Genomic DNA, 26175 nt, shown 5'->3' with positions numbered 1-26175 from the left:
TGCGAGGTTTCAAGCCGGGCGGAGCGGCCGCGGCCAAGGCACAGTTCCGCCCTATTTCCATATCATCCTCCAATAGAAACACGAGTTGCTTCTGATTGACTCCGCCCATAACCAACAGCGGTCGAGGAGGCGCCTCTAGGAAGAGGTGAGTCTAACGCTCGAGAGTGAAGAGTCCAGCCAATGGGCGCTCAGTCTGGGAGGGGCGCAGATTGACAACTTGGCCAGCCAATGAGGACTAGAGTCGGCCTGCCGAGCGCGTCCTGCTGGTGCGGGGAGGATCAGAGGAGCTGATAGGCGGGGGAGGGAGAGGGCAACTGTGCGGGGGGGGGGGAGGGGGCAGAGAGTAGCGTCCCCTCCATGCCCCGTAGTCACCACAGCCCTTGTGAAGCACAGGCACAGCCACACTCCCACAATCCCCTTCACCACCCCACACAGCCCCTGGGTGGCAGCGCCAGGCCTGTCCCGTGGCCCTACCCTTCCTCTGGCATCTCCTCCACCAGAGCCAGCTGGGAGATCCCTGGGCCAGGGGCTACTGGGCCCATCCTGGGCAGCACCAGGCCATTCTGGAATTCTTCATCTGTAAAAATTACAATTGTCTGCCAGTCACTTTAAAAACTACAACCCACTGGCCAGTGCCAGCCTAAGCAGACCCTTTCTTTCACTGGGTGGTTTCCAGTGCCTTCCCTTTCTTACACAGTGTATGCCTCAATATCTCCTGCCTTCTTTCTCTTTGTGGGCTGGCAGAATTACAGCCCAGGTTTCAGCCTCCTCTGACGGGGTATATTCCTGGTCCTCCAAAGATCTTGCCAAAATTATCTAGGAAAAAGAAAGCAGAGCCTAATATTTCTAATGTGAAAATAACTGTCTTTATATATCAGATATTCTTAACCCATTTTTAAGGAGCAGGAAATGGCACAAATCAATTTTTCTTTGTTTTACAATTGGTCTTTAAAAATAGGGACCATTGAAAGGGATTAAGAAATGAATGGAGAAATAGAGCTGTGGAAGGATGGAGGTGATGTAGTTGTGCATTCTTGTGCATGCAAGAACATAGACAACAACACTCTTCACTTGCTGAAATTTAGTGACCTGGGATACAGGGAGGCCACAGAAGAGGGGGATGTAATAGCCAAGATGAGAGGTGAGAAAGAATGGCTAAGGCTTTCAGAAGACAGTGGCAGTGAACCATGAACAGTGTTGCAGAAATGTTGATAGGAATACTTAGCTATTAATTATTAGGGTTGGGGTTACTATATATGCGTCAGGCACTTTACAGGTAAATAAAAATACAAGGTACCACCCATATAGAGCTCATAACAGCCTTGTGAGGTAGGCAGTTTCACAGGCATAGACAATATAAAATAAAGAAAGATCAAGGATCATACTAAGCTTATCTACAGAAGAAGCAAATGAGAGAGACTTCAACTGAAAAAAGAATTAGAAGAAATGAAGATGTGTTTGAGCAAGCATTTCTTGCCCAAGAGACGCACTTCTGTCATAGATTTATCTAAGGAAGTTGAAACAAAGCTACAGAAAGTTTACTTGATCGCTCCACAAAAGGTGGAGTGGGAGCAGTGAGTAAAGGTGGTGAAAGATATGTACAGCTAAGTAACAGGGATATAAAAGTGGTATTGTTAAAGATACAGATGAGTGAGAAGAATGCTGGTGGAAAAGAATAGGAGGGCTGAAAATTTAACTCTGTGGGACTTCATACAGGACAGGTCTTGGTGTAGAAAAAGAGCTACCAGCAGAGACAGAGAATGCAAGGGAGGTAGGACAAGAGGGAACCAGGGACATATGCATAATCAACAGTATTCATGTAGCCCAAGATGATGGAATGGTCCATTATGTCCAACAATGCATGTAGAAAAGAGAGAGAGCCATCAGTAGCAGCATAAAAAAAGGCTGTTTACTACTGGAAAGTAGTTTAAATTTTATGGCTGACGTGAAACTGAGATTGAAAATGGTCAAAGATACTAAGGTGCAATAAGCTATTAAAGAATGAGAGGAAGCTGCCTTCCCAACCACTTGGCTAAGAAATGAAAAGACTATAGAAAGGAGAGTAGTTAGGACCACAGTTACTGCAATTTTGCACCCTCTTTTCCCTCCTGGAAAAATGTCGAATTTCTTTTGAACATTCTTAATTGTTCTCTAATGCTAATATTTCTGTGTGTGTAAGGTGGTTGAGGTTTGAAATGGCTAGTTTCCTTTGCTTGTTTTTTTGTTAGCACCAGATTATGCATGCCAGTTACACTGTACAGAGACTTTTGTTTTGTGGTGGCAGCAGTCACCCTGAAAAGGAGGAATACATACAAACGTGTAATCAAAAAGTTTTCCTGTGAAGCCATGCAAGTTGAGTGCACCTGTTATGTCCTAAAAGCTCATGCAATTTTTATTTGATCCTTCTGACCAGTTCCAATCATAACGTTTATTGCTGGACAATATGTGCAAACAGCATCCTTTTGGAAGAACAAATCTGCCACTGTCTTTATCTGAATTTTAAGTCATCACCTCCTCAACAACTAACCAGCAGTATCCAGAATTACCCGGTGTCTGGAAACACCTCTTTCCTAGTCAATCAGCATTCAGGTTTTAGAATTCTGACGCACATCTTCTCCTAGGCAATTAGCATCCAGAGTTACAATTGTCTCCTCACCAACCAATCAGCTTCCAGGACACCCCAATCTATCAGGGATTGTGGATTGTTGAAAATACTGTCTCCTCTCACCTGTGTTCAGGAATCAAACCCAGGTCTTCCAAATAGCACCAACCCTGTACATTTTGAAATGCAATCACATCATCTATGAAAGATTTCCTGTCTAATGTGGTGAATGTAATCTTCCATACATATTGACTGTCAGGGGGTACTCCATGGTCATTTGTTTTTCAACTGAAGTATTGCTCTGCATAGAAAATGGAAATACCCTTCTTCCTTCCCTTATAGACACAAATCCTGCCCAACTCTGATTTCTCTTTAAGCTTGCCCTTCATTTTGCTTTAATGGATTTGGCACCATGGTGACTGATCCAGCTCTAGAAGCACACTGTTCTGGGGGTGTTTTGCTCTGCAACCACTTGATTGTTCTCTGGAAGTCCGTGATTATGCTCTGGACCAAGTGTGCTCGGTGCATGTAATGAAGCAGGCTGCCAGACATGCTCTGTGCATATATTGCACCAGGTAGGATATTCAGATATCTCAATGGCTTTAATGTGCTGTGCCAGGCATGTAAGGCACTGGGCCAAATATTTTAAGTGCAACCTTTTTTCTTAGGCTAATCTAAGATAGGTCAGGATTGAGGCTCATTGGCAAGGCAGAGAGAGAGAGAGAGAGTGTGTGTGTGTGTGTGTGTGAGAGAGAGAGAGAGAGACTTGAACTTCTCTTGCCCAAGCTATACCATTCCTGAGATAAACAGGGGATTCGGTCTCCAAGCCTGTCAAATAGGCCAGCACCTTTGGCCAGCAACTAAGTACACTTTAATAATGAAAACACTTTCCTAATGTTTTGCAGATAAAATCTCTGCTTTTATTTTGCAGTGTTTCTAGCCAAAATTTGATAGAATAAAAGAAGAAAAGAGACAAGGGAGTAAAGTTGTTTACCTAAGAGAAGGCGTATTGCTAAATGCTAACCACAGGGACTTTGTTAAGAAACCACACGTGTACAGAGCTGCAGAATGTCACAACATAGTATTGGTAAGAGCTCTGTGGTGTCTGAAATACCAACAAAGGGAACTTCACTGAAAGTCCAAAATTTAGGGTCCCTCAAGAATGCTCAGTATTGGCTTTATAAAGCTGTAGCAAGTGCTGGTGGCTGCTATAGGTGCAGGTTATAGCCTGAGTTCACACACGATAACAACAGGAGACAGCACTTTGGAGGCCGATGCATGGGAGAACGGAACAACAGGCATTATGAACTTCTTCCTTTACTACTCCCTCTTTCCCTATGTGCTCTGAACTGTATCCATTCAGTGCCAAATCTTTTTGGGAAAGTCATCAATTGTTAGAGAGTACACAACTTCCCTTTCCTATATATGCCCATGCCCCTCCACTCCTCTCCAGTACAAGAACCAGATTTCAGCTCTTTGATCACTGGCAGAGGAGAACCATGAACTTAAAAACAAGAAACAAGACTGGTTCCATGTCCTAGAGGTTAGCGCTTTAGATGACCTAGGTTTGACTTCTGGTCACCTGAGCATGAGTTTTGGTTCTGCTCACTTGAGTTATGGCGGGGGGCCAGGAGCACTCTGCAAAGCTGTACAGAAGTTGTGGGCTCAATGGCTTGTCCTAGTGTGTCACTCCTGAGGCCAGAGGGAATGTGCATGATGCACTGTAGTTTTAATGCAGCATACTGCCTATAAAATACAACTGCTTCATGCCAGTCTATGGTAAAATCCTATCAAATGTGCCCCTGCAATCCACTCACTTTTGTGCTAAGTGAATGAATAGAAAGATTCTTCATAACCTGCTAAACTCCTACCCCATCACCACAGTTCTTGCTTCTGCTTTAACAAAGAAGAAAACTGTGGTCATTTTCTTAACACATTAGTGACAAAGTCCACAGCAGAATATCACATGCATCCAACATCTTTGCTCTCAGTCGAGTGGGATGCAATTAACAGGAGAACCTTGTTGTTACATCTCTAGAGTGTTTCCCCTGCACCCCAGCAGTCCTCCCCAGCAGATGGCACAGATACTACAGTGTCAAAACTACCATTTTGGGGGATAATGTTACAGCACAGTTGTACCTTGACACAACTGAAACATGGTTTTATCCTCTCCAGAAATACACTTAAATGAAGGCTGTATTCCCATCTCAGGCAGAGGACAATCTTGTCAGGTCTGATGACCTGAAATCTGTTCTTGGAGCTTATGATTTCCTCCAAATGCTGTGTTGGGATTATACCCGCATGATGTAAAGTTGGGGAGACCACATTCCTGACCTACGCACTAACAAGAATGTCTCAGAGCATGCTTACAATCTAACCTACTCTACAGATTTCTAATGTGCCCATTATTGTCATCTCTAAGAGCATGCACAGTGCTTGTTTTTTACCTCAGTTTGTCCCCCTCATTCTCATTTCCAGCTCCTCTTGTCCTATTTTCTTCCTGTTCAGCATTTGCTACCTGGCTTTCAATATCATGCAAGGCTGTCATCCAGTGAAACTGCACAAAAGGGCCAACAGAGGTAAGGATCACCCAGCAAAGGTATCTATGTGCCAAAGACTAGACCTGGGCTGTGAGCTGTCTACCTGCCTCTGGTTCACCCAGACCTCACCAGAACATCTCTAGAACACATCCTGTTGCCTACATAACATAAGACAAGAATAGTGGCTCTTTACTTCTTAATACCTATTTCAGTAGCAAATCAGCCAGTGAGATACACTCTAATCTTAGGCCTATACGTCATATCCTCATCTCACCATTGCTGTCTCACAGTTCTGTGGCTTTACAATTGTTTCAGGATCTTTCTCAGCATCTCAGACTCCTCCTCCCCTTTCTCAGAGGGGGTAAGAAATGCTTCAGATTCCTGAGTTTAGAAGGACTTGGGGGCATTCTTCTTACTCAGCAAAGGGATAAAGCTGAGAAGAGCAGAATAATATCCCTTCCCAACCTCCAACCCCCTCTCCCCAGCCATCATGTTTATGGAACTGGGATGGCAAACAAACTTGCCTGCCTTAACAGGACACTGAGAAAAATGACAGACTCTAAAGTAACTGTAAGATCCAGCTAAATGCTGCTTCTCGCTCTTCAGCCTGGTTGGGCTATGTGGAGATTTCTGTCAGAACCACTACCTTCCTTTTTAGGGATCCAGGCTGAGTCTTGGATGAGGTAAAATGCAGCATAATAAGTCCAGTCCAGAATTGACTGAAGTGGTGTCATTTGGCAGATATAACTATGCTCTTTCTAGTCCAACAACCCAGTAACATGAATGGTGTTTAACTATTTCTTACATTGTTCTCAGTTATTGTCTATGGGCCTCTGACTAAAAGGCTAAGTAAGGAATCTAATTGGAGACTTTTTGTTTGTTTGTTTGTTTTTAAATCTCTTTTCTTTGTTCCCAAGGTTCAAACGGTGGGAGCAGAGGAAAATAAGTTAGTCCTGGGATTCAGTGGAGTGGAAGGAAGGGTGCCCCTAGATTTGGTATGGCACCTCTCCTTTCTTAGATTGCCATATGACCATTTGTTCTGTTGACACTGCCTTCCCAGTTAACATTAGGTTTGGTGTTTGCCTTGGGCTTAACCTTCAGTGGTAATTAAGACCAAATATTTGCTCACATTAAAATGGCTCTGTGGTTTTCATTCTACCCTATTGACTGAGGACAAAATGAGACTAGCCTGAAATATTCTAGTGTGCCCCAAAGGTCCCAGGAGTGAGGAATTTTCCAATACTGTAGGAGTCATTTTGAGTCTTATCATGACTTTGCTGTCATGCTGGTGATCACAACCTTGGTAGTTCACAGCTATCCTCAATTAAAAAGACTCCCTCTGGCTGCCAGCAATCAAACTGGTCCAATCAAAGCCATTCTTTTTGGCTTTGGGTATAGTGCCAAAGGTAGAGCTACAGCTCTGGTAACCAATGAGTGTCTATGTGTGGAGGGGTGGTTCAGTATTCCTTCCCCGTAAGTATTCACCCTCAGCTGTGGGAATGATTTAAGCTGCATTCTTTATCAGTGGATGCTACATACTTTATGCATGCAGCTCAACTGCTTATGCTGCAGGTCTTGTAAACACTCCCACCAACACTTGGTATCACACATTGCGAGCTTTATGCATCTGGAGTCACTACATGCTTTGTTCAAGTATCCCACCTGCTTCTCTGCCAAGATTCCCTCCCACATTTGGGACTTTTCTTCTGCTCTCTAGCAAGCCTCCTCTAATCTCCTACCACATTGCCAACTTCTCCTGCCTCCCACTATCAGCTTGGACCATTCTATATTGCCCAGTCATCTATTCCTCTCCCTCCCTTCCTTCTGAAACACATGGCTAGAGTGGGGAGCTGAGTACAGCTGAGCTGAGGCAACTGTTCCTTGTTCTCTTTAACTTGTGTGTGCTGTCAGATGTGCAGAGGCAGCCTGGGGACAACAGATGCTTGAACTGACAGTATTGCCATTCAAGGCAGAGGCATTAGCACTGTGCGAGGTGGAAAGATAGCTCTGGAGACCCACTGAGGAGTTATCACTTTAGGAGGTAGGTGATATTGATGGAGATATACCGAGGTGTCTTCCCTGCAGGAAGTTATCTTTCAGCAGAGAAGCTGATAGAAGCTCCAGTTAAACCACCTGACCTTTTAATTCCATTTATCAAAGCACCTGCAGCTTCCATTTCCAGTGATAAGCCTAGAATGAAGAAAGCATCCTGAGTGTTTTAATAAACACACAGCCCCTGTAAAGAGTAGTGAGGCACCCATTGGCCCCAGGGCTGGAAGATCCTGGGGCTGGCACCAATTCTACATGTATTTTTCAGATATCAGGAAGTATGAGAGAGTTGGATGAACCAAGGCCACAAAAAAGATGGAGCCAGGGGCCTTTTGTTGGTCTTGGCACATTCCACAACTTGAAGTGTGGGAAGCAGGTGAATGGACTCCTGCCGGGAACAAGGTCTGCTACTTTCTACTCTGGTTTATTAGAATGATAAAGGTGATTTGGGAGATTATTATTGGGGCTAAGAAAAATGTGGTGAAGATGCAAAACACAAAATAAAAAGATAAGCCAATTCCCCTCCACCCAGTGAATCAATAAACCTAAGTCAGGAAATATTCTTGTCCACTCCCTCTTTCCATTGTCTGTTTATTCATAACTTAAATGTATGTAAAGCATGCTGAAACCACTTGTTATTTTGCTGCTCTGCTTCCTATAAATGTAGTTTAACAACTATGAAGTCTAAGAACCTGCATGTACTTCACAAAGGCCTATACTGCTCTTTGAGTCTTCATAAATGAATGTAGATGTATAAAGACCTATTGTCTTGCTGCACAGCTTTTGAATTTAAAAAAACTACCTCTTTAGATGTGGGAGGGAAGAAGCAGAAAGATGAAAACAAGTGATTCAACTTTCCCGCAAAAATTCTCCTACCAAACACCACAATCCAAAAAAACCCACAACCCCACCACTACCACCACCACCACTGTGTGAGTTCCTACACATCACAGAGTATGAGCCTAGTGTTAAACGGGACCCACAAGAGACATTTAAAACATTGGGGTTGTGCCATTTTTTGCTTAAAAAAGTAAAAGTCTAAAAGGATTCTTCCTCCCCCTGCAAAAAAGAAAAAGAAAAAAGTGTGCATGGATTCTGCTTCTTTTTGTACCTTAGGAATATTAGGAATGCTGAGGCTGTGATCTGGTTTTGCTAGAGCAGTGGTTTTCAACTTTTTTCCATTTGTGGACCCCTAAAAATATCAAATGAAGGTGCAGACCCCTTTTGAAATCTTAGACATAGTCTGTGGACCCCTCAACCGTCCATGGCCCACAGGTTGAAAACCATTGTGCTGGTCAATCTCTTGCATATTTCAGAGCATATTCAGGTGGGGTGTGGAACCTCTAACAAGGCTTCTTTGTGGAGTGTTAATTAGGCAGCGGAATTAACAAATACCCAAAGACTCTTAAAGAGTATCCTTTCCCCTCTTAATAGCTTAACTTTGACTTTCTTGTCATGCCATTATGCTACTAGTCCTCCACGCACCACAGAGTTTCCAAGGGCAGACAATTTGTAATGTAAAAATCAAGCAGAAAAAGAAAGGACAGAAAATTTTCAAAATTTCCTTTTGCAACATAAAGGACAAAAGGATACAGGTTCTTTGCAGGTCACCTTTAAAAGTCTCCTTTCAAAAGAGAGTCCTGATTTTGTGTTTCCTGGGATGGACTCTGTGGGGAAGGGAAGAACCTGAACTGGATTTCTGTGCACCTGGGATGGACTCTGGGTACAGCCCCCTGGGAGGAGAGGAAGAAAACTAAGGGTGGCTGAGAGCTGTGACCCCTCCCATCAATCTCCATTAATTTGGCTGGTAAGGCAGAGTGCCCTGCTTGGCACCCAGTGTATTCCTTTCATCTTCCCTGCTCCCTGAGTGGCTGCTCAGCACACCTTCAGGCACACAGCAGCATAGAGCTCCAGCAGGGAAAGGAGTGGCCTCTGCAAACTAATGCTTAATCCTGATAACAAACGATGACCTCACCATTTGGCACCAGACCGTTTAAGGAGAGAAGTGCTAGACACATGCACATTAGCACCTCCCTTCCCTCCAAGCAAGGAACTGGGCTCACAGTGGTGCAGAGGGTGGGGCTGCCTGTGGGCTCAAAGGGGATTTTTCCTCCCCTCATCTGAAAGCAGTGCCCTGTTGCAGTGACTCCAAAGCCAGGAAACCCGGATGAAAGCAGCCAGGTCCTAATGCTAGGTGTATTCTAACCTTGGTTTATGAGGAAAGGTAGAGTGACACCCTTTGACCCAGAATCATGAGGGAGCCGCTTCATGATTCAGTCAGGAAGAGAGGACGTGTAGCACCGCACCCTGCTTCCCAACTCCTCTAAGGACACGTTTCCAAAGGTGCCCCAAACAGCACAAGTAGATGCAACACTCCCACATCTGAGTTTTTGGGCTCAAAAAGTTCCCTTTGCATCCATGCAGCTGCCCAGAAAGCAGGGGAGGAGTGTGTGAGAGAGAGAGTATGTGTGTACACAACATTCAGCACAACAGGGCCTTCAGCCTGGTTAAGGGCACTGGCTCATAATAGAGTCTATGGCTTCTGGACTGCCAGAGGATATGGAAAGGGTTATTATTTAAGGTTAGGGCAAACCCATCATCCACAACATCAGAACTCCCAAGTAGGAGCATCCTTATCCTTCCCTCTAGTTGGAGTGCGTCCCATTGTGGACATCCCTGCCTTTCCCTGAGCAGAAGGTCAACCCACTGTCTCCCCCTATCAGGAGCATTCCCATTCCTCCTTGTATTAGGGCACCTATGACAGGAGCACTTCTGTCCCTGTTTGTATTATTATATGTATTGCACTAGCATCTAGATACCCTCCAGCAAAGATCAGGGCCCCATTGTGCTCGGTGCTGTACAAACATAATGAGAGAACAGTCCTTCCCCAAAGAGTCTACAGTCTAAACAGACAAGACAGATAAAGGGTGTGAGGAGAAACAGAGGCACAAAGAGTGGAAGTGACTTGCCTTTGGTCACACAGCAAGACATAAGTAGAGCTGGGAATACAACCCAGGTGTAACAGTGCCCTCATCATGGGACACATGCATGTGACCCAGCAGCCTGGTCAAGGATCTGACCGACTGGCTGAGTGAGGTAACCAGGGGTCACATGACAGCTTGGTGGCAGGGAGATGCAAGGCTGGGGTAAGGATCCAGAAGAGTTTTTTGGAAAGATCAGGCAGGAGGCCCTGACTTTCAGGGAGGAATTAGAGTGTCTAGGAAAGATTTGTTCTGAGATGCGCTGACACTGTTTTGTTACAGAAAGAAACCCCAAAGAAGAGGCCAGAAGTTCTGCTGCTCTTGGGAACTATATTTGACATATTGGCCAGTGAGTTGGCCCACCAGGTCTCCTGACTTCCAGTCCAGTGCCCTGTCCACTAGACTATACTGATTCTCAGACCACACTGCCTTTCTGTTTCTGGATCTGGCACTTCTCTGGCCACTGCTACCATAGCATCCAAGTGCCTCGCAATCTTTAGTGCCTGTCTCCTCACAACACCCCTGTGAGGTAGGGCAGTGCTGTTAGCCCATTTTACAAATGAACAACTGAGGATAAGTGACTTGCCAAGGTTACACAGGACATCTGTGGTACAACAGGGATTGTAACAATTTCCCAGGCCCAAGGCTACTGCGTTAATCACTGGACCATCTTCTTTATTGGAGTGTGTCCTTCCATGCATATAGGAGGTCTCCTCTGTACTTGGCCACCCCTACCAGGAACACGCTGCATCTTCAAAAGAGGGATAAGCCTTTGGGGAGCATATTTTCCTCTGCAGGACTTAAGGGCTTGTTATTCTCTCTCTCTCTCTTTTCTCTGCTGTTTAATTTTGTGCCTGCTGAGCTTTTTCCTTTCTCTTCCTGTCCCCTCCCCCACAAGTAAAACAGCTCACTTAAAGAACAAAAGCGCCATCCTTGCCAGTGGCGAAAGGGCAACAGGCACCACAGTCCCGGAATAAAAACACAGTAACCCCGTGAGAGAGTGGGGGCCTGAGTCTCCACCTTGTCGTATTGACCCCAGTGCGCCTGCTGATTTGGTAGCATTTTAAATCTACTTTGCTCTGTTGTAAATGATTGCACAAGGCAAAGAGAACAGAGAATCAGGCTGTGTGTGTGTGTGTCTGAAATGATTGCACAAGGGGCACAGAGAATCAGGCTCTGTGTGTGTGTGTGTGTGTGTGTGAAATGATTGCACAAGGCAAATGGCATAGAGAGGCTTGGTGTGTGTGTGAGTGTGTGTGTGAAATGATTGCACAAGGCCAAGATAACAGAGACTCAGGCTCTGTGTGTGTGTGTGTGTGTGTGTGTAATGATTGTACAAGCTGAAGGGCACAGAGAATCAGGCTCTCTGTATGTGTGCATGCGTGTGTGCGCGTGTGTATAGACATCCATGCTATTTTGGAAAATGCTATCTTCATGGAGCATGGGTAGGGAGAGGAGACTAGGTCACTCCAAACAGGAAAGAGGACCTGACTTGCAGAGATGCCCTGGTTAGTACATACTCATGAGGCAGCAGGTAATGACAACACAACTATTTATGGTTCTTTGTGACAACTGTAGCCTTATATGGACAATGGAGACTTTCACAGAGCTCAGTAGAGGCGGAGCCTCAAGGGCCACTATTTGTACATGTTGCTCCCATGCTACATGCTTGAGAAGCCCACTGACTTAGTTCCTGGGAAAAGCCCTGGGAACCCTCACTGAATCCAGCTGTTCAAATCTCTGAAAGTACAAAGAAACCACCCACCCCTACTTCCCCCTCCTTCTTCCCCCACATACCTCCAGCAGACTGCAGCTACATAGCAGCAAAATGACCTCATCTGTGACCTGCACAGTATCTGGGGAAGTGGGTTGGAGAGCCCCCAGCATCAGAGATCGGAAACCAATTCCCATCCGGTCGTGATACTGGGTTAACAATCAGAAGGAAAACTTTACTCTTTAGACACTGCGTGCAGGGCTGCAGCTGGCAACCTGATCACATACCCGCACTCTAGCTGATCCAAACCTGGCACATGGCACATGCATACAGGGTCCTCATGATCTCCCTGGGCAGATCTGCCATTATGCACACTCTGACCTTGTTACTGCTGGCCGACCAAACCGTGTTAGAGATTAGTTACAAGTAAATACAAAGACAACAGTCATAGTGAAGCATGTACTGTTGCTACACACAGAACATGCCTGACTAGGGTTGCCATTGGCAACTTGCCAACAGTCCCCCATTACAAGGGACATCCATTATTTTTTTATCTCTGTCCAACAAGATCAGGAGTTGCTGAGTGCTGCAAAAAGCTGCAAGACATATTCCTGGCAAATGTAGGTGAGCACTGCTTATTAATTAATTCATTATTATTATCATGGGTGGCAGAGCCCCTTTCCCCTGGCCGGGGGCCACAGCAGCAGAGTTCCAAGCTCGGAGCCCCTCCCCTGTTCTGCCCCTTCCCTGAGGCCCCACCCCCATTCTGCCCCTTCCCCTGTGGCCCCGCCCCCATTCCATCCCATCCCCCTCTTCCTTCCCCCGCCAGGGTCCTCCCTGCTGCAGCCCTGAGATTGCAAAAGCTCTGTGTGAGAGCTCCTCCAGCCCCAGGGACGTGGCAAGGGGAGATTTTTTCTGGGGCCCCCAAATTGCCCAGGGCCCGTGCGGTAATCTGCCACTGCCCCGCCCCCAGCAGTGTGAGATTTGGGGAGGCTTGGCTACCCCGCACCTCCATTACACACTGTCCATTATTATTAATTATTATTATTAATAATAATAATATAATATCGGGAGGCGGTGTGGGATGGGGTGCTATGGAAACAGTCCCTTATTTTTGAAATGCAATGTTGGCAACCCTGTGCCTGGCACAAAAGCAAAGACTGAAAAGTTAAACCACCTCAACAGTACATACTCTCTACTCCTCCACCCACAGGCACACACCTACCGTAACTATAGGATGCTATAAACCACACACTGCAGCCTTAACTCAGCCCCCTAGCTGTACCAAACGACCCTCTCCCAGCATAACACACTAGTACACCAAACACCCACAACTAAATGTGTAGGGAGTGGTGAAAAGCTTGTGCAGAAGGGGAGTCTGAGGGTGGTCTAGTATGTTTGGTGGCAATAGTTTGGTAAAGGGGGTAGGGGAAGGCCAGCCAAAGTGCTTTACAAACATTCATTGATCCTCAGCACCCATGTTGCAGATGGGGAAACTGAAGCACAGTAAAAGTGCTAGCATAGACTTCTCTTCTAGCTACCTCAACACTATGTCTGTCCAGGACTTGCTCTTATGCTACAGGCTGTAGCCTTTAATGGATACCCAGGTTTACATGCCACAGTTGCAGATAACCTGGATTGGTTTAAATTTAAACCAATGAATCTGTGCTTCGACTGTTCTAACAAATAAAGGCTAAGAGGCACCTGCAGTGGATACACTATGGTAGCATGCCTTCCAGAGGCATCATGCAGTGCTGTTGATGGTGATAGAAAGAGTCAAATTCTGCAGGTGGAAATGTGGATTGTAGCCCCAGAGCTGTTCATGGAAGCATTGGAGTGGAAAGGTGTTTGAGACCCATATCTGAATTAAGGAAAGTCTAATGCCAAACAGATGGGGCTAGAGAAATATAAGGACCATTCTGCAAGAAGAGAAAACGCAAAAAGTGGCAGAAATAATTTTTGGTATACATCTCCTCTTGCCTAACAGCATATGTGCCTGTATATGTGCATGAGTGTCTCTTTGTGAATATGTTTGAGTGTGTGCATACACTGTATTGGTATGTGTGCATGGACATGTGTTTCTTTATGTGTATACATTATACAGGTGTCTGTCTTGATATAGTAGGAGTCTGTGCTTGTGGATACACTGTAAATCTTGGGCCAGATCTTCAGCGGCTGTAAAAGGGCACAGCCAGGGGTGATCTGCAGCGGGTTCGCACGGGTTCGCGCGAACCCGTTGTTAAATTTAGCAGCCATTTTAGAACCGCTTGTTAAGGGCTGCTAAATTTAACAAAAGTTCCCGCCCACTCCTCTCCTGCTCCGCCCCCTTCTCCTCCCCCTCCCCTGCTTCCCGCAAATCAGATGTTCGCGGGAAGCCTGAACAAGCAGCATGGAGGCAGCCAGCAGGTAAGCTGGGGCGCGGAGGGGGAGGGGAGGTGCGGCGCGGCTGGCTCAGCAGTTCCCGGTCCCAGACCGCGGCTCCCTCCAGCCCAGCGCCGGCCCGGGGAGTCGGGCCCCGCGGCTCCCGCCGAGCGGCCGGGCCCCGGTGCCGGCCCGGGGAGTCGGGCCGAGCGGCCGGGCCCCGGTGCCGCCCCGGCCCGGGGAGTCGGGCCGAGCGGCTCGGCCCCGGTGCCAGCCCGGCCCGGGGAGTCGAGCCGAGCGGCCCGGGGAGTTGGGCCCCGGTGGCGGGCCGGCCCAGCCCGGGGAGTCGGGCCGGCCGGGCCCGGGGAGTCGGGCCGAGCGGCCCGGGGAGTCGGGCCCCGGTGGCGGGGCGGCCCGGCCCGGGAGTCGGGCCGAGCGGCCCGGGGAGTCGGGCCCCGGTAGCGGGCCGGCCCGGCCCGGGGAGTCGGGCCGAGCGGCCCGGGGAGTCGGGCCCCAGTGGCGGGCCGGCCCGGCCCGGGGAGTCGGGCCGAGCGGCCCGGGGAGTCGGACCGGCCCGGCCCGGGGAGTCGGGCCCCGGTGGCGGGCCGGGCCGGGCCGGGGAGTTGGGCCCCGGTGGCGGGCCGGCCCAGCCCGGGGAGTCGGGCCGGCCGGGCCCGGGGAGTCGGGCCGAGCGGCTGGGCCCCGGTCCTGGCAGAGTGGACCCGGTCCCCAGGCAGTGTGGTAAGGGGGTAGGGAGGGGGTGGGTTGTGGGGGGGTGGATAGGGGTCAGGGCAGTCAGAGGGCAGGGAACAGGGGGATTGAATGGGGGCAAGGGTCCTGGGGAGCAGTCAGGAAAGAGCAGGGTTGGATGAGGTGGTGGGGGCACTCAGGGACAGAGAGAAGGGGTAGTTGTATGGGGTAGGGGTTCTGGGGGGCCATTGAGAATGAGAGGAGGGGTTGGGTGGGGCGGCAAGGGGCAGTCAGGGGACAGGGAAGGGGGGGATGGGTCAGGGGTCTCGGAGTGTGTGTGTTAAGGAACATGAGGGGTTGGATGGGGCACGACCTCCCCCCCCACGGAGGGGGGGGAAGGAGGGAACCCGTTGTTAAAATTTTGGAGGGAGGAGGGAACCCGTTGTTAAAAATTTGGCAGCTCATCACTGGGCACAGCCCCACTGAAGTCAGTGGAGGTGTGCTGGTTTATACCAGCTGAGGCGCTGGCTCTATGGGTGCTGTGAATGCATTTGGTATTTCAGCATGTGCATATGTGAATGTCTGTGCATATTGTCTCTTTTCAGGCTGTTCTGCAGCTGAACACACAGAGATCTAGTTCTCTTTTGTTACCTGTGGGCATGTTTCCATGCGGGCTCAGATCTAGTCAGGTAACTTCTCAATTACTCACCTGTCAGTTATTACTATGTTCCAACAACTCTGAAGCTCAGAGACACAGATCATGCCATACTGTGGCCGGGGGTGGGTGGGAGGAGAACAGTTTTCCCTGTATGGTGTCACTGGAGAGTGACACATCACCGCTGTGATGTCATAGAAGACTCACAAATGATTCATGAAAAGAACAGGAGTACTTGTGGCACCTTAGACCAGTGGTCCCCAACCTTTTTCGTCTGGCGGGCGCCAGACAAAGGACCGTGGTGGCGGTTGAGCAGCCGCCGAATTTCAGCGGTGACGCCTCTGGATGACGCTGCTCGTCAGTGGCAAGCGGCGTCATCCAGAGGCATCGCCACCAAAATGCCGCTGAATTTTGGCGGCATTTTGGTGGATGCTCGACCACCGGCCAGTATGAGGGTGCATTTAGATGCCCCCAGGGGCGCCATGGCGCCCACGGGCACCGCGTTGGGGACCCCTGCCTTAGACACTAACAAATTTATTTGAGCATAAGCTTTCATGGGCTACAACCCACTTCATTGGATGCATGCCGTGGAAAATACAGTAGGAAGATATATATATACAGAGAACATGAAACGGTGGGTTACGGTGAGCTATCATCAGCAGGAGAGAAAAAAAACTTTTTGTAGTGGTATTCAAAATGGCCCATTTCCAGCAGTTGACAAGAAGGTGTGAGGAACTGTAGGGGGGGAAAATAAACATGGGGAAATAGTTTTACTTTGTGTAATCACCCATCCACTCCCAGTCTTTATTCAAGCCTAATTTAATAGTGTCAAGTTTGCAAATTAATTCCAATTCAGCAGTCTCTTGTTGGAGTCTGTTTTTTAAGTTTTTGTTGTTGTAATATTGCAACTTTGAGGTCTGTAATCGAGTGACCAGGGAGGTTGAAGTGTTCTCCAACTGGTTTTTTAATGTTATCATTCTTGACGTCTGATTTGTGTCCATTTATTCTTTTACGTAGAGACTGTCCGGTTTGGCCAATGTACATGGCAGAGGGACATTGTTTCGTGGAGTAACTAATAATTTCAATGCCATTATTTTAAAAGAAAGACCCCAGAACTTGTCCCAGGTTCTAACTCACCGGGCGGGGAGGCTGTGGGATAAATAAATGCAAAGCAATTGTGCTTCCTGTGATGTCCTGGTCCCAGCAGCACAGAGAATGAGCTACTACTGATCACTGTCTGAAAAGCAAACACAACGTCATCGTAAAGATTTTTCTCTCGTTTCTCTAGCAGAAACCTAGGCAATTTGACCCCAGGGAAGCTAAGGATGGGAGGGACTTGGGGTTAGTGAAAAGAGCCCAAGGGAAGGGGAAGGTTGTAGGATCAGTGGAAAAAGGCTTGGGTCAAGGTTCTGGGCAAGAGAGGACAAAGTGGGGAACTGGGAAGGCTGAGAAGAGCTCAGAGCTGGAACTCAGGGCAAGGGAAGCACAGGGTGAGGACAGAGGGAATGCAGAGTGGGGATTGTAGGCTGTTAGATACTATGGGGATGGACGTGGCATAGAACTAGACAGATGGTACAGATTGTCTCTCCAGGTGGGCAGAGTCTGGACAGGGGCCGGGAGACTACAGGTCTCAGAATACCTGGAGTTCGGAATCAGAGCAAACTGGTACCAAAGTGTTGGCAAGGGGATTGTAAGAATTGTAGAGCTTACCTGGAGCTCAGAGCCAAGCAGAAGCGGGGACTTTTTAAAAATGAGAACCAGGTTAAACTGGCCTCTGTAAGGATGCAGGGACGCAGTTCTAGGGAGCGCAAGGTGGGGCATGTCAGGCTCTTGGCCAGTTCAGACCAGGGAGAAAACAGAAAAGAACTGATAGGAAGCTTCAGTAGAAGAAAACCAATAGTGCAATAAAGCTAAGTCACATGGCACTGGTTTTACAAGTGACTCAGGGAAGTTCTTCAGGGTGCAGGCAAACAGCTTCATTCTAGTCTGATCCGGACATGTTAGGAACACCGGCTGCTGAACTTGTGGCAGTTCAGCTTGGGTGGAGAGGGAGGAGTAACAATGCAGTTCAGGTGTGAAATGCCAGACCTGAAGTCTGGCACAGTGGCCATATGCCTCACACCAAGAACCTTTAACCAGCAACAATGTGAGGCACAGAGGGAATTCCTAGCTCCAAACGCCCACACGGTCCCATGTCTTGGATCAACCAGGTCCACTGTGTTTGTGCAATCATTTACAACAGAGCAAAGTAGATTTAAAATGCTACCAAATCAGCAGTGCAAGACTTCAGGCCACAATGAGCCACCTTGGGCAACTTCTGTTGCAGAAAATGGACTGCAGGAGCCAGTGTATTTGCACAATAACCACAAACCAAGGGAATCTCTTGCAGAGGGTGACTACACCAGGATGGCAGTTTGGGAGAGAGAGGGCAGCGGCCACACACCCAGCCATCAGAACCAGTCCTTAGAAGCCATCACCAGAACATTTGACGGTGCTGATTCCCTGTTCTGGGGAGGGGGTCAGGAGCTAGAGCCAACCCCTTCCAATTCTGCAGCTCAGGCAGTAACAGTGGGTGCTGAACAGCCCGCACACCCTCTATCCGAGAGCCAGATTTCCCCCTTCTCCCAAATTCCCGTTATTATTAATTATTATTATTTAAAAACCAAGCTCCATTGCCTCTGTTTTGATTTTCACTGAGGTTAAAGGGAGGTCAGAGTCGACATCTGTGCTGGAGATGACATTCCTATCTAATTAGTGGGCTGCCAGCAGAGAGGGCCTTCCTGTCCCATCCCCCAAACACAAGAGAGGGCAGAGCCATCTCAGACAAGGGGCGGAGGGAGGGAGACAGACACTCATTCACTGGTGCTGGAAGCTGCCAGTAGCATACAGTGGAATTCCCCCATCCCAGGGTCTCTTGTTTCCCACAGTCAGGGTGAGGCACAAGTTTGCAACTATAATTTAGAAATGCACTCAGACAGCAGGGCTAGTAATAAAAGGGAGTGGAAACTAAGAGCTCCTAACTCTGGCTTTGCCACAGATCCCTCCAGCCCGACTCTTCAAAAGCTGCCCCTATTTTTTGGTGTCCAACCAGGGCCGGCTCCAGGCATCAGCGCAGCAAGCAGGTGCTTGGGGCGGCCAACGGAAAGGGGCGGCACATCTGGCTCTTTGGCGGCAAGTCCCTCAGTCTGTCTCCGAGGGAAGGGCCTGCTGCCAAATTGCTGCCAAAGAACGAAGCAGCAGCGGTAGAGCTGCCGCCGAATTGCTGCCGATCGCGGCTTTTTTTTTTCCCGCTGCTTGGGGCGGCAAAGTCGCTGGAGCCGGCCCTGTGTCCAACTTAAGACATTTGGAGCCAACTCTTCAAATGCTCACTACCCACAAGTAGGGTCAGATTTTTAAAAGAGCTCCAGTCCCTTTAAGGTATCAAAATAAGGGCCACATTTTCAAAAGTGCTCAGCTGTCAACATGCTGCTCTGTTCTGGAAACCTGACCACGTCTTTGGGTGCCTAAAAAGGAGCTGAGCTCTTTGGAAAATTCTGGCCTCCGGGTGTGTATGAATTAGAGACCTTTGCATATCTATTCCAGTCACGGCACAGCTGCAGGAGCACTATGCACTAGTTCAGACAGGGCCAAGGTTAATTTTCCAATCATGGCACAAAAATCTGAGCAGATTTGTATGACATGGTGGCAGAAGTGCCTGAGGCTTTTCTACACTAATGCTAGCACAAGTCTAGTTGTCCCATTCCTGGACTAGAGGGACACTAGTGTATACAAAGTACTAAGGCCTGATTTTCCATGTTGCTGAGCACCTGCAGCTCCCATTGACTTCAGCTAGTGCTCAACACCTCTGAAAATCAGGTCCGAGGGCCCACATTTTTGTAAGAGTGGCCACCAATTTTAAGCGCCTCCGGCCATGTCTGCACAAGAAAAGTTAACCAAGTCGGTTTAAAATGTGATTCAGTTGAATCAGTGCAACCCACATATGTGAATGCTCTTATTTCTGTTCAGCAATGCTTTATCCGTTTAGCATAAGCTGATTCCTTACTGAGGTAAGTGAAACTGATCTAAGGCACTCTGGAACCAAAATAAGAGCCTCCACTCAAGTGGGCTGCACTGAGTTAACTAAATGCGTCTCCAAGCCGATTTCACTAAACTGGTTCAGGTTTCTCGGGTAGACAAGCCTTTTGTTTCTGGGAGCCCAGGTTGAGAAGCGGTGAGCCTAATTCTCGGAAGTGCTGTCCACCCACCACTCCGGGAGGAGCTGTTTGGCACCTCCGAAAATCAGATCGTTGAGTTGTCTCAAGCTGGTCACCCAGAACCAAGAGTCACTTTGAAATTCTCAGTCTTTGTGTCTCCAGTGGGGCATCCAAACCTGGACATGCCCAAAGTGTGCGGAGACTTTTAAAAATCGGGGCCTTAATCTCTCTGTGCCTCAGCCTACTGGACAGGAGTGTTGGGGGAATTAGTGGGTGATACTGCACATCACTGGTCAGTGCTAAATGTTGTTTTATCACCTCCCTCCCTTCATGTAGAAAACAGGTTTAATTTATCATTTTACAGAAGAGGGAGAAAAAGCCCCTTCTGTCTCTAAATAGCTGTTTTTGTCCTTAGAATGGATCACTCATGTCCTGAAGAAAACAAGAGAAACAAGAGACATTATTTTGATGGGGTCTGCAGAAACCCAATGTGCAGTGGACCCCTGTTGGTTCTGCATGAACGAGTGAGAGTGGGAGGGCAGGGTTTCCCGCTCATTAGGCTGTATCTACTGTTTTACCATCCTCTCCTCCCCCTTCTCTCTCATCTGCTCCCCTTAGAGATAATAGTTAACGTTTCTGTATCGCCATCCAGCTCAATGTGCAGTAGCAACTACAGAGACACACCTGGAGGAATGACTCCACTGATCAGTGTAGCACAGCCACCACTGGGGGGTGGCGGGGAGACAAGGCAGCTGTTTAACTACCTACAGTAACAGCACACACAGGGAGAGACTACCACCCGATCCACGTGCACTTGCATTTAGGGAGGCAGGATCTAAATAGCCACATTGAAACTTAGCCAGGATGACAAGGTTAACACACCCACCTCTTGCCAAAAAAGTGTCATAGGAGTTGTAACAACTGCAAGTGGTCACAGGTCCCTGTTTTTATGACTCATTTGAAGCATGGCACCCCATGCAGAGTAGGGCACATCAGCACCATGCTGGGACATAAGTACTGACTCAATAGGGAGAGACGCTCCTACTGAATCACCTGCATTTCCTGCAGCATCTGAATTTTCCTTGCAGATCTTCCATCAAGTATTGGCTAGGCTCAGCCTCGGATTACAAAATCCAATGAGATCACAGGTGAGTTAGGAGCAGTCAGCCCCAGAAGACTGAATTCTTGCCAGGGATTTCTCTGCGGGATTACAACAGCCTGCTCCCTGCTGATATGCAGTGTCCGCAAACCACCTGGCTGACACATTTAGCCATGCCCATCACCCACAATCCTATGTGCACTGCACGCCACTGATGGGGTGGGAATCTTAGCAGAAGGAAGGTGGGCACATTGGTGAGGCAGACGCCCTTCCCAACAGCCAGCGCTGCCTCTATCACAGGAAACAAAACTGTGTGGCCATTCCTTAGAGGGGAAGTGACCTAGGTTCCTGTCCTTGGGTGTGAACACTCTAGTTCCTCAATAGGGGAGGGGAAAAGGAGCAACAGAAACAGACTCAGGAGTGAAAACTGCTGGGGGCAGAGATTGCTTTTTTCAGCCAAGATGCCCCCCAGTGTACTTGCTGTGCTGGGAAGATCAGGGCTGGAGGTTGTGCTGTTGGATCACAACTACGTTTCGCTCCCACCCACAAACAGGAAGCAGCAGGCAGATCCTTCCCCAAGGCTGTGGAAAACATTGCCAGTGAAACAGCGGCAAAAGCAAGGAGTCAGGAGAGGAGAGATACAGGGAAGAGACAGTGATTGAAGGTATCTGCTCGTGCCACATTTTGTGCCGCTTCCCAGGGGGACCCTGGGGACCTCACTACCACCTGCCCTTAGTGTGAAAAACCAGTGTTTGTGCTGGCCTTGGTTCTGTTCCCCAACATCACCAGCCTCTGGCAACACAAGCACTCCTCTCTAGGCCTCTGCAGGCCCTGCTCCTTCTTCACAGATTAGCAATAGTCTCACTCTAGCCCCCAAGTCCTCTAAGCATCTCCAGCCCCTGGGCCCCTGGATACTCACGGAATCCACAGATCTTCTACTCCCAAAGGAAGAATAGTACACTCCAGTTTCCACCACAGAGCTCCACTTAAAACACAGCACTGAGATCTGTTTATAGCAAAAATAAGTCTACGTTTATTTAACAAAGAACAGAGACTCATATGACAGTAGCAGAAATACTGGAAATAAAGGATTACCGTATATACTCCTTCATCAGGCAAATATTTTTGGTAAAAAAAGTGAAGTATCAAAGAGCGGGGGTTGGCTTTTCAACGGGTCTACACCAAAATTTGATGATTTTAAGCTCTATGGAATTATTGAATTGAATATCTAATACATTGCTGTTTTGTTTACCTGGAGCGCCCCTCAGCTCTCAGTGGCTGCGGTTCGCCGTTCCCAGCCAATGGGAGCTGCGGGAAGTGTGCTCCAGCAAGTCCCTCAGCTCACAGTGCTTCCCGCAGCTCCCATAGGCTGGGAACAGCAAACCATGGCCACTGGGAGCTGAGGGGCTCTGTGCCTGTGAATGCTCCAGGTAAACAAAATGTCCAGGCCCCTTAGCGGCTTACCCTAATGGGCCAGGAGCCAAAGTTTGCAAACCCCTGAAATATAGGGTTGGCTTATGAAAGGGTCATACAGTTTTTGCTATTTTTACCTATCCATCTTGGGGGGTCAGCTTATAAACGAATGGGCTAATGAATGAGTATATACGGTACATATAAAAGAATAACATGTACACTAGAGCCTAAACTTAACGAACAAGGCATTCCGCTCTCTGGTAAAGGTTAACTCACCCAAGGTTCTTTTCCCAGCATCAAACAGCCAGACCGGCTGTGATCCACCTTTTATAAAACAAGCCAGCTGGCAGCTTGACCCCCTGGGGAAGCACACCAGGATGGCCCTTTGCAACCCCAGATATGTCAAAACAACCCTGTCCCCTTTGGCCATAAACCAGCACTGCTGTTTGTTCCTTCCTGTAGAGTTTGCAATCGCTTGTTAATTACTTAATTTTGATTAGGCGATGGCTCTGTATACACATAGGTATCCACTGTGAAATAAACCAGTGGCTCTCAATCTTTCCAGACTACTGTGCCCCTTTCAGGAGTCTGATTTGTCTTAGGTACCCACGAGTTACACCTCACTTACAAACTACTTGCTTACAAAATCAGACATAAAAATACAAAAGTGTCACAGCCACTATCACTGACAAATTGCTTACATTGTCATTTTTACCATACCATTATAAAACAAATCCATTGGAATATAAATATTGTACTTACATTTCAGTGTATAGTATATGGAGCAGTATAAACAAGTCATTGTATGAAATTTTAGTTAGTACAGTACTGACTTCGCTAGTGCTTTTTATGTAGCCTGTTATAAAACGGGGCAAATATCTACATGAGTTGATGTACCCCCTGGAAGATCTCTCCGTACCCCCAGGGGTACACATACCACTGGTAGAGAACCACCGAAGTAGACACTGCTTAGTTTCAATATAGCTAGGCAGATAGATAAACGTCTCCTGCCTGTCTGAAAGGAAGATGTTTGTCACCTCTTGGTGACCTGATTTAACTCACTGACTTTACTAACATAATTTCTAGTATAGGTACATAACTCCTCACATACTATCCGTACATACATTTTACAGGGATTATGATGCCCAGGGTGTTACTGGCTCTCAGCAGAGACCTCATATGCCACCCTTTAGTGAATTAGTATAACTGACCAAGGGGTTCCCTATAAAACTCTATGCACCCTGTGTCCTCTGCCAGTTGGCATCAAGAAGAGATTTCCAGGTCACACACATACAGGCAGCCGCTCACGTAATTCCCTGCCGCTGAGTGGGTTTGGGGTATTTTTTAATGGAGCTCTGAGGGTCCCCCTCAAATGGGCTACATCCTTCTGGCCAAGGACCTCATCAATATTGGTCTACAACCACCGCAGCTGGAAAAGAATCATCTCCCCCCAGCATGCTCTCTGTGCAGCACTCCCACTTCCTGCCAAGGAGAGCTAGACTGGGAATAAAGCCTGAAATGGCCTGCATAGAAGTGCTGAGCCCTAACCCCACGGCTATCAGGGCTTCTCAGTGCAGCAGGCCAAGCCCCTGCTGGCCGTGGAAGGAAGAGATCAGACCTGGAAAATGACTCTAGATCTCCTTCATGGCAGCGTAAAGCATGAACGCTAGACTGCAGCTAGGCCTGAGACCTGTGGCTGAAGCCTTGCTAAGAAGAAAGCAGAACTAAGAGATTTTATTTGGTTGTTTCCTGCCACTGGCCAGACTGTAAAAATCATAACGCAGAACAATAACCCCTCACATCTCAGCAGCTACCTGAGGAATTTCCGGTAATCAGTGAGTTGAAGTACACAAGGACTGTGCATGTTTTTTTCTGGGCGTTTTTTTTATCTGCACAATTTACATTGTGGATAATCTCCTCTGTCCCCTGCAGAGCTGAGCTCTTGCCGTCAGAGAGGAAGATGTGCTAACCAAAGGCTAGCCTCTTATGCTGTGTGTTCTCATTTTTCAGATATGTTGCTCCGAGCAGCAGGAGGTGCTTTGCTGTAGGAACCCTGAGTCACTCTTAGCCTCCTGCAGAGAATATTTCACCCATGTTTGTCATCGTCTTCCTGGAAGCACTCACCCTACACCCAAGTTACAATGTTGCTGCAGGACAGATTGCCCAGCCAGGAAATTATTTGATTTGTAATAGCCCCATTCAGCACAACGGGACTCAAAGTACTGTACAAATATATTCTAGCGGCCACTGATCATGCTTATAATAGTTAAGGTTGCCAAGTAGTTTGCATTATATCCCACACACATATCTTGTTTTCAGAGGATTATAACTTTCCAAAACATTTATTTTTATGGGCTGAAATTTGCTATGCTTGGTTTCTCCTCACAGGTGAATATTGCTGGAAAGTTTGGGCCAAAACTATTCAGTCATTTCTGAGTTATGGCAGGGTGAAAAAAAGCCATTTTTGCACAACTATATAAAAAAAAAATGTTGGACTGTTGCAACTGTTTCTTTTCCAGCATCACTCAACACTGGCTAAACTTTGAAAGATTGAACTTGGCATAAGCAGCAGCCCTAATGAGCAGAAAGGGCTCTGGCAATTTGCTTAAAAATTCAGATAAACGAAACAACACACTTATATAAACATTAGAAAACACGCTCCAGCATGTGCGCTGTATAAACTCCATGAACAGTGACTCTGCCCCGTTAGCCAGGACTTTGGAGCCAGTTATCTGTGCAGGGTCATGCACTCTGAACCATGGTTAAAGCTGATCAAGACCAGAGTGGGAGCTCACCCACTCTCTTGTCAGCACAGGTCTGGGTGTTAAGTGGTAAAGCAGCAGTGCCCTGCCCTGCAGTAGGGGAAAGAGAACAAATGTAGCCAAAAGAAGTTCCTGCCTCTCCCCCAAGGCCCCATCAGGCTGCCTGTGCTCCTTGTGCAGAACTGGTTTAGGAACATCAGTAGTTTTCCAATCTCTGTGTCCAGCAGGATAGAGACTCTGTGTTGATATAATACAAACAAGTCTAGGAAGTCTGGGGGCATCGTCCCTGGAAAGTGCTGATGCATTTTAGACAATGTTAAGTTGATTTTAAAAAAAGGTTTTATGCAAAAACCTTGTTTGGTGTATTCCTTCTCTGTCCTTCTCCCTGGGGGAGACGGAGCTGGTGTAGGGGAGGGGAGTAGGGTTCTCCTACAGGAGCTGGCCGGAGATGGATCTTCCCACAAGAAAGGAGGCAAATAGGACAGGGTCACCTCTTCTTTTCCCATCAACTGCAGCTGCTCTACCCACTGGTAGAAATGGCTGTGAGCTTCCCCATAGTCACCAATGTTTAAAAAAGGGCTCCAGGGACACTCCTCCATAAAAGCAGAGGGCTATGAGCTGCCAGAGGGTTGTGGGCAGAGCCTAATGCATTTTAATTTAGTTTTATGACAAATATCTTAATCATCAGGGACTCAGAAGGTTTGGCTCAGTAGTTAGAAATTGACATGTTCATCTGAAGCTGTAGGAGCAGCACCACAATCCCCTGTGACAAGTTCCCAAACTCCCTCCTAACTGAAGCTAGGAAGCAGCTGCCTAGTGGGCTGCTAGTGCTATTCCCTTACTCCAGCGCCTCCATGGAAGGACGGCAGGCCTGGCTCACTCCCCAGCATCCTTAAAGGGCATTTCTTCCCAAGAATGAGGTGAGATGGACGGATGCATGCGGCCTCACCCCTGCACTCTTGCTCTCTGGGGGGGGTGTGTGCGGGTGAGAAGCACATTCTCAGACTTGTCTCCCCTCCTGGAGGCCTCACGTTTCCACCATTCATTTCCTCTAGCTCAGGGGTCTCCAACACGATGCCCATGGGTGCCATGGCGCCCACCAGGGCATCTAAATGC

The 26175-nt window shown here is 47.9% G+C and overlaps 1 long non-coding RNA gene across 1 annotated transcript; it reads left to right on the top strand.

Annotated features, from left to right (window-relative positions):
* Positions 1-9: 9 nt before the first annotated feature.
* On the top strand, positions 10-26175 carry LOC123348790. The gene is made up of 5 exons (XR_006573260.1): positions 10-145; positions 15543-15626; positions 20874-20933; positions 21438-21548; positions 24308-26175. It is a non-coding gene; the product is annotated as an uncharacterized LOC123348790 (long non-coding RNA).

This window comes from Mauremys mutica, chromosome 1, assembly GCF_020497125.1.
Source record: "Mauremys mutica isolate MM-2020 ecotype Southern chromosome 1, ASM2049712v1, whole genome shotgun sequence".
NCBI lineage: Eukaryota > Metazoa > Chordata > Testudines > Geoemydidae > Mauremys > Mauremys mutica.
Note: the sequence above shows the minus strand (reverse complement) of the source record. Positions and strands in the feature narration are given on the sequence as shown.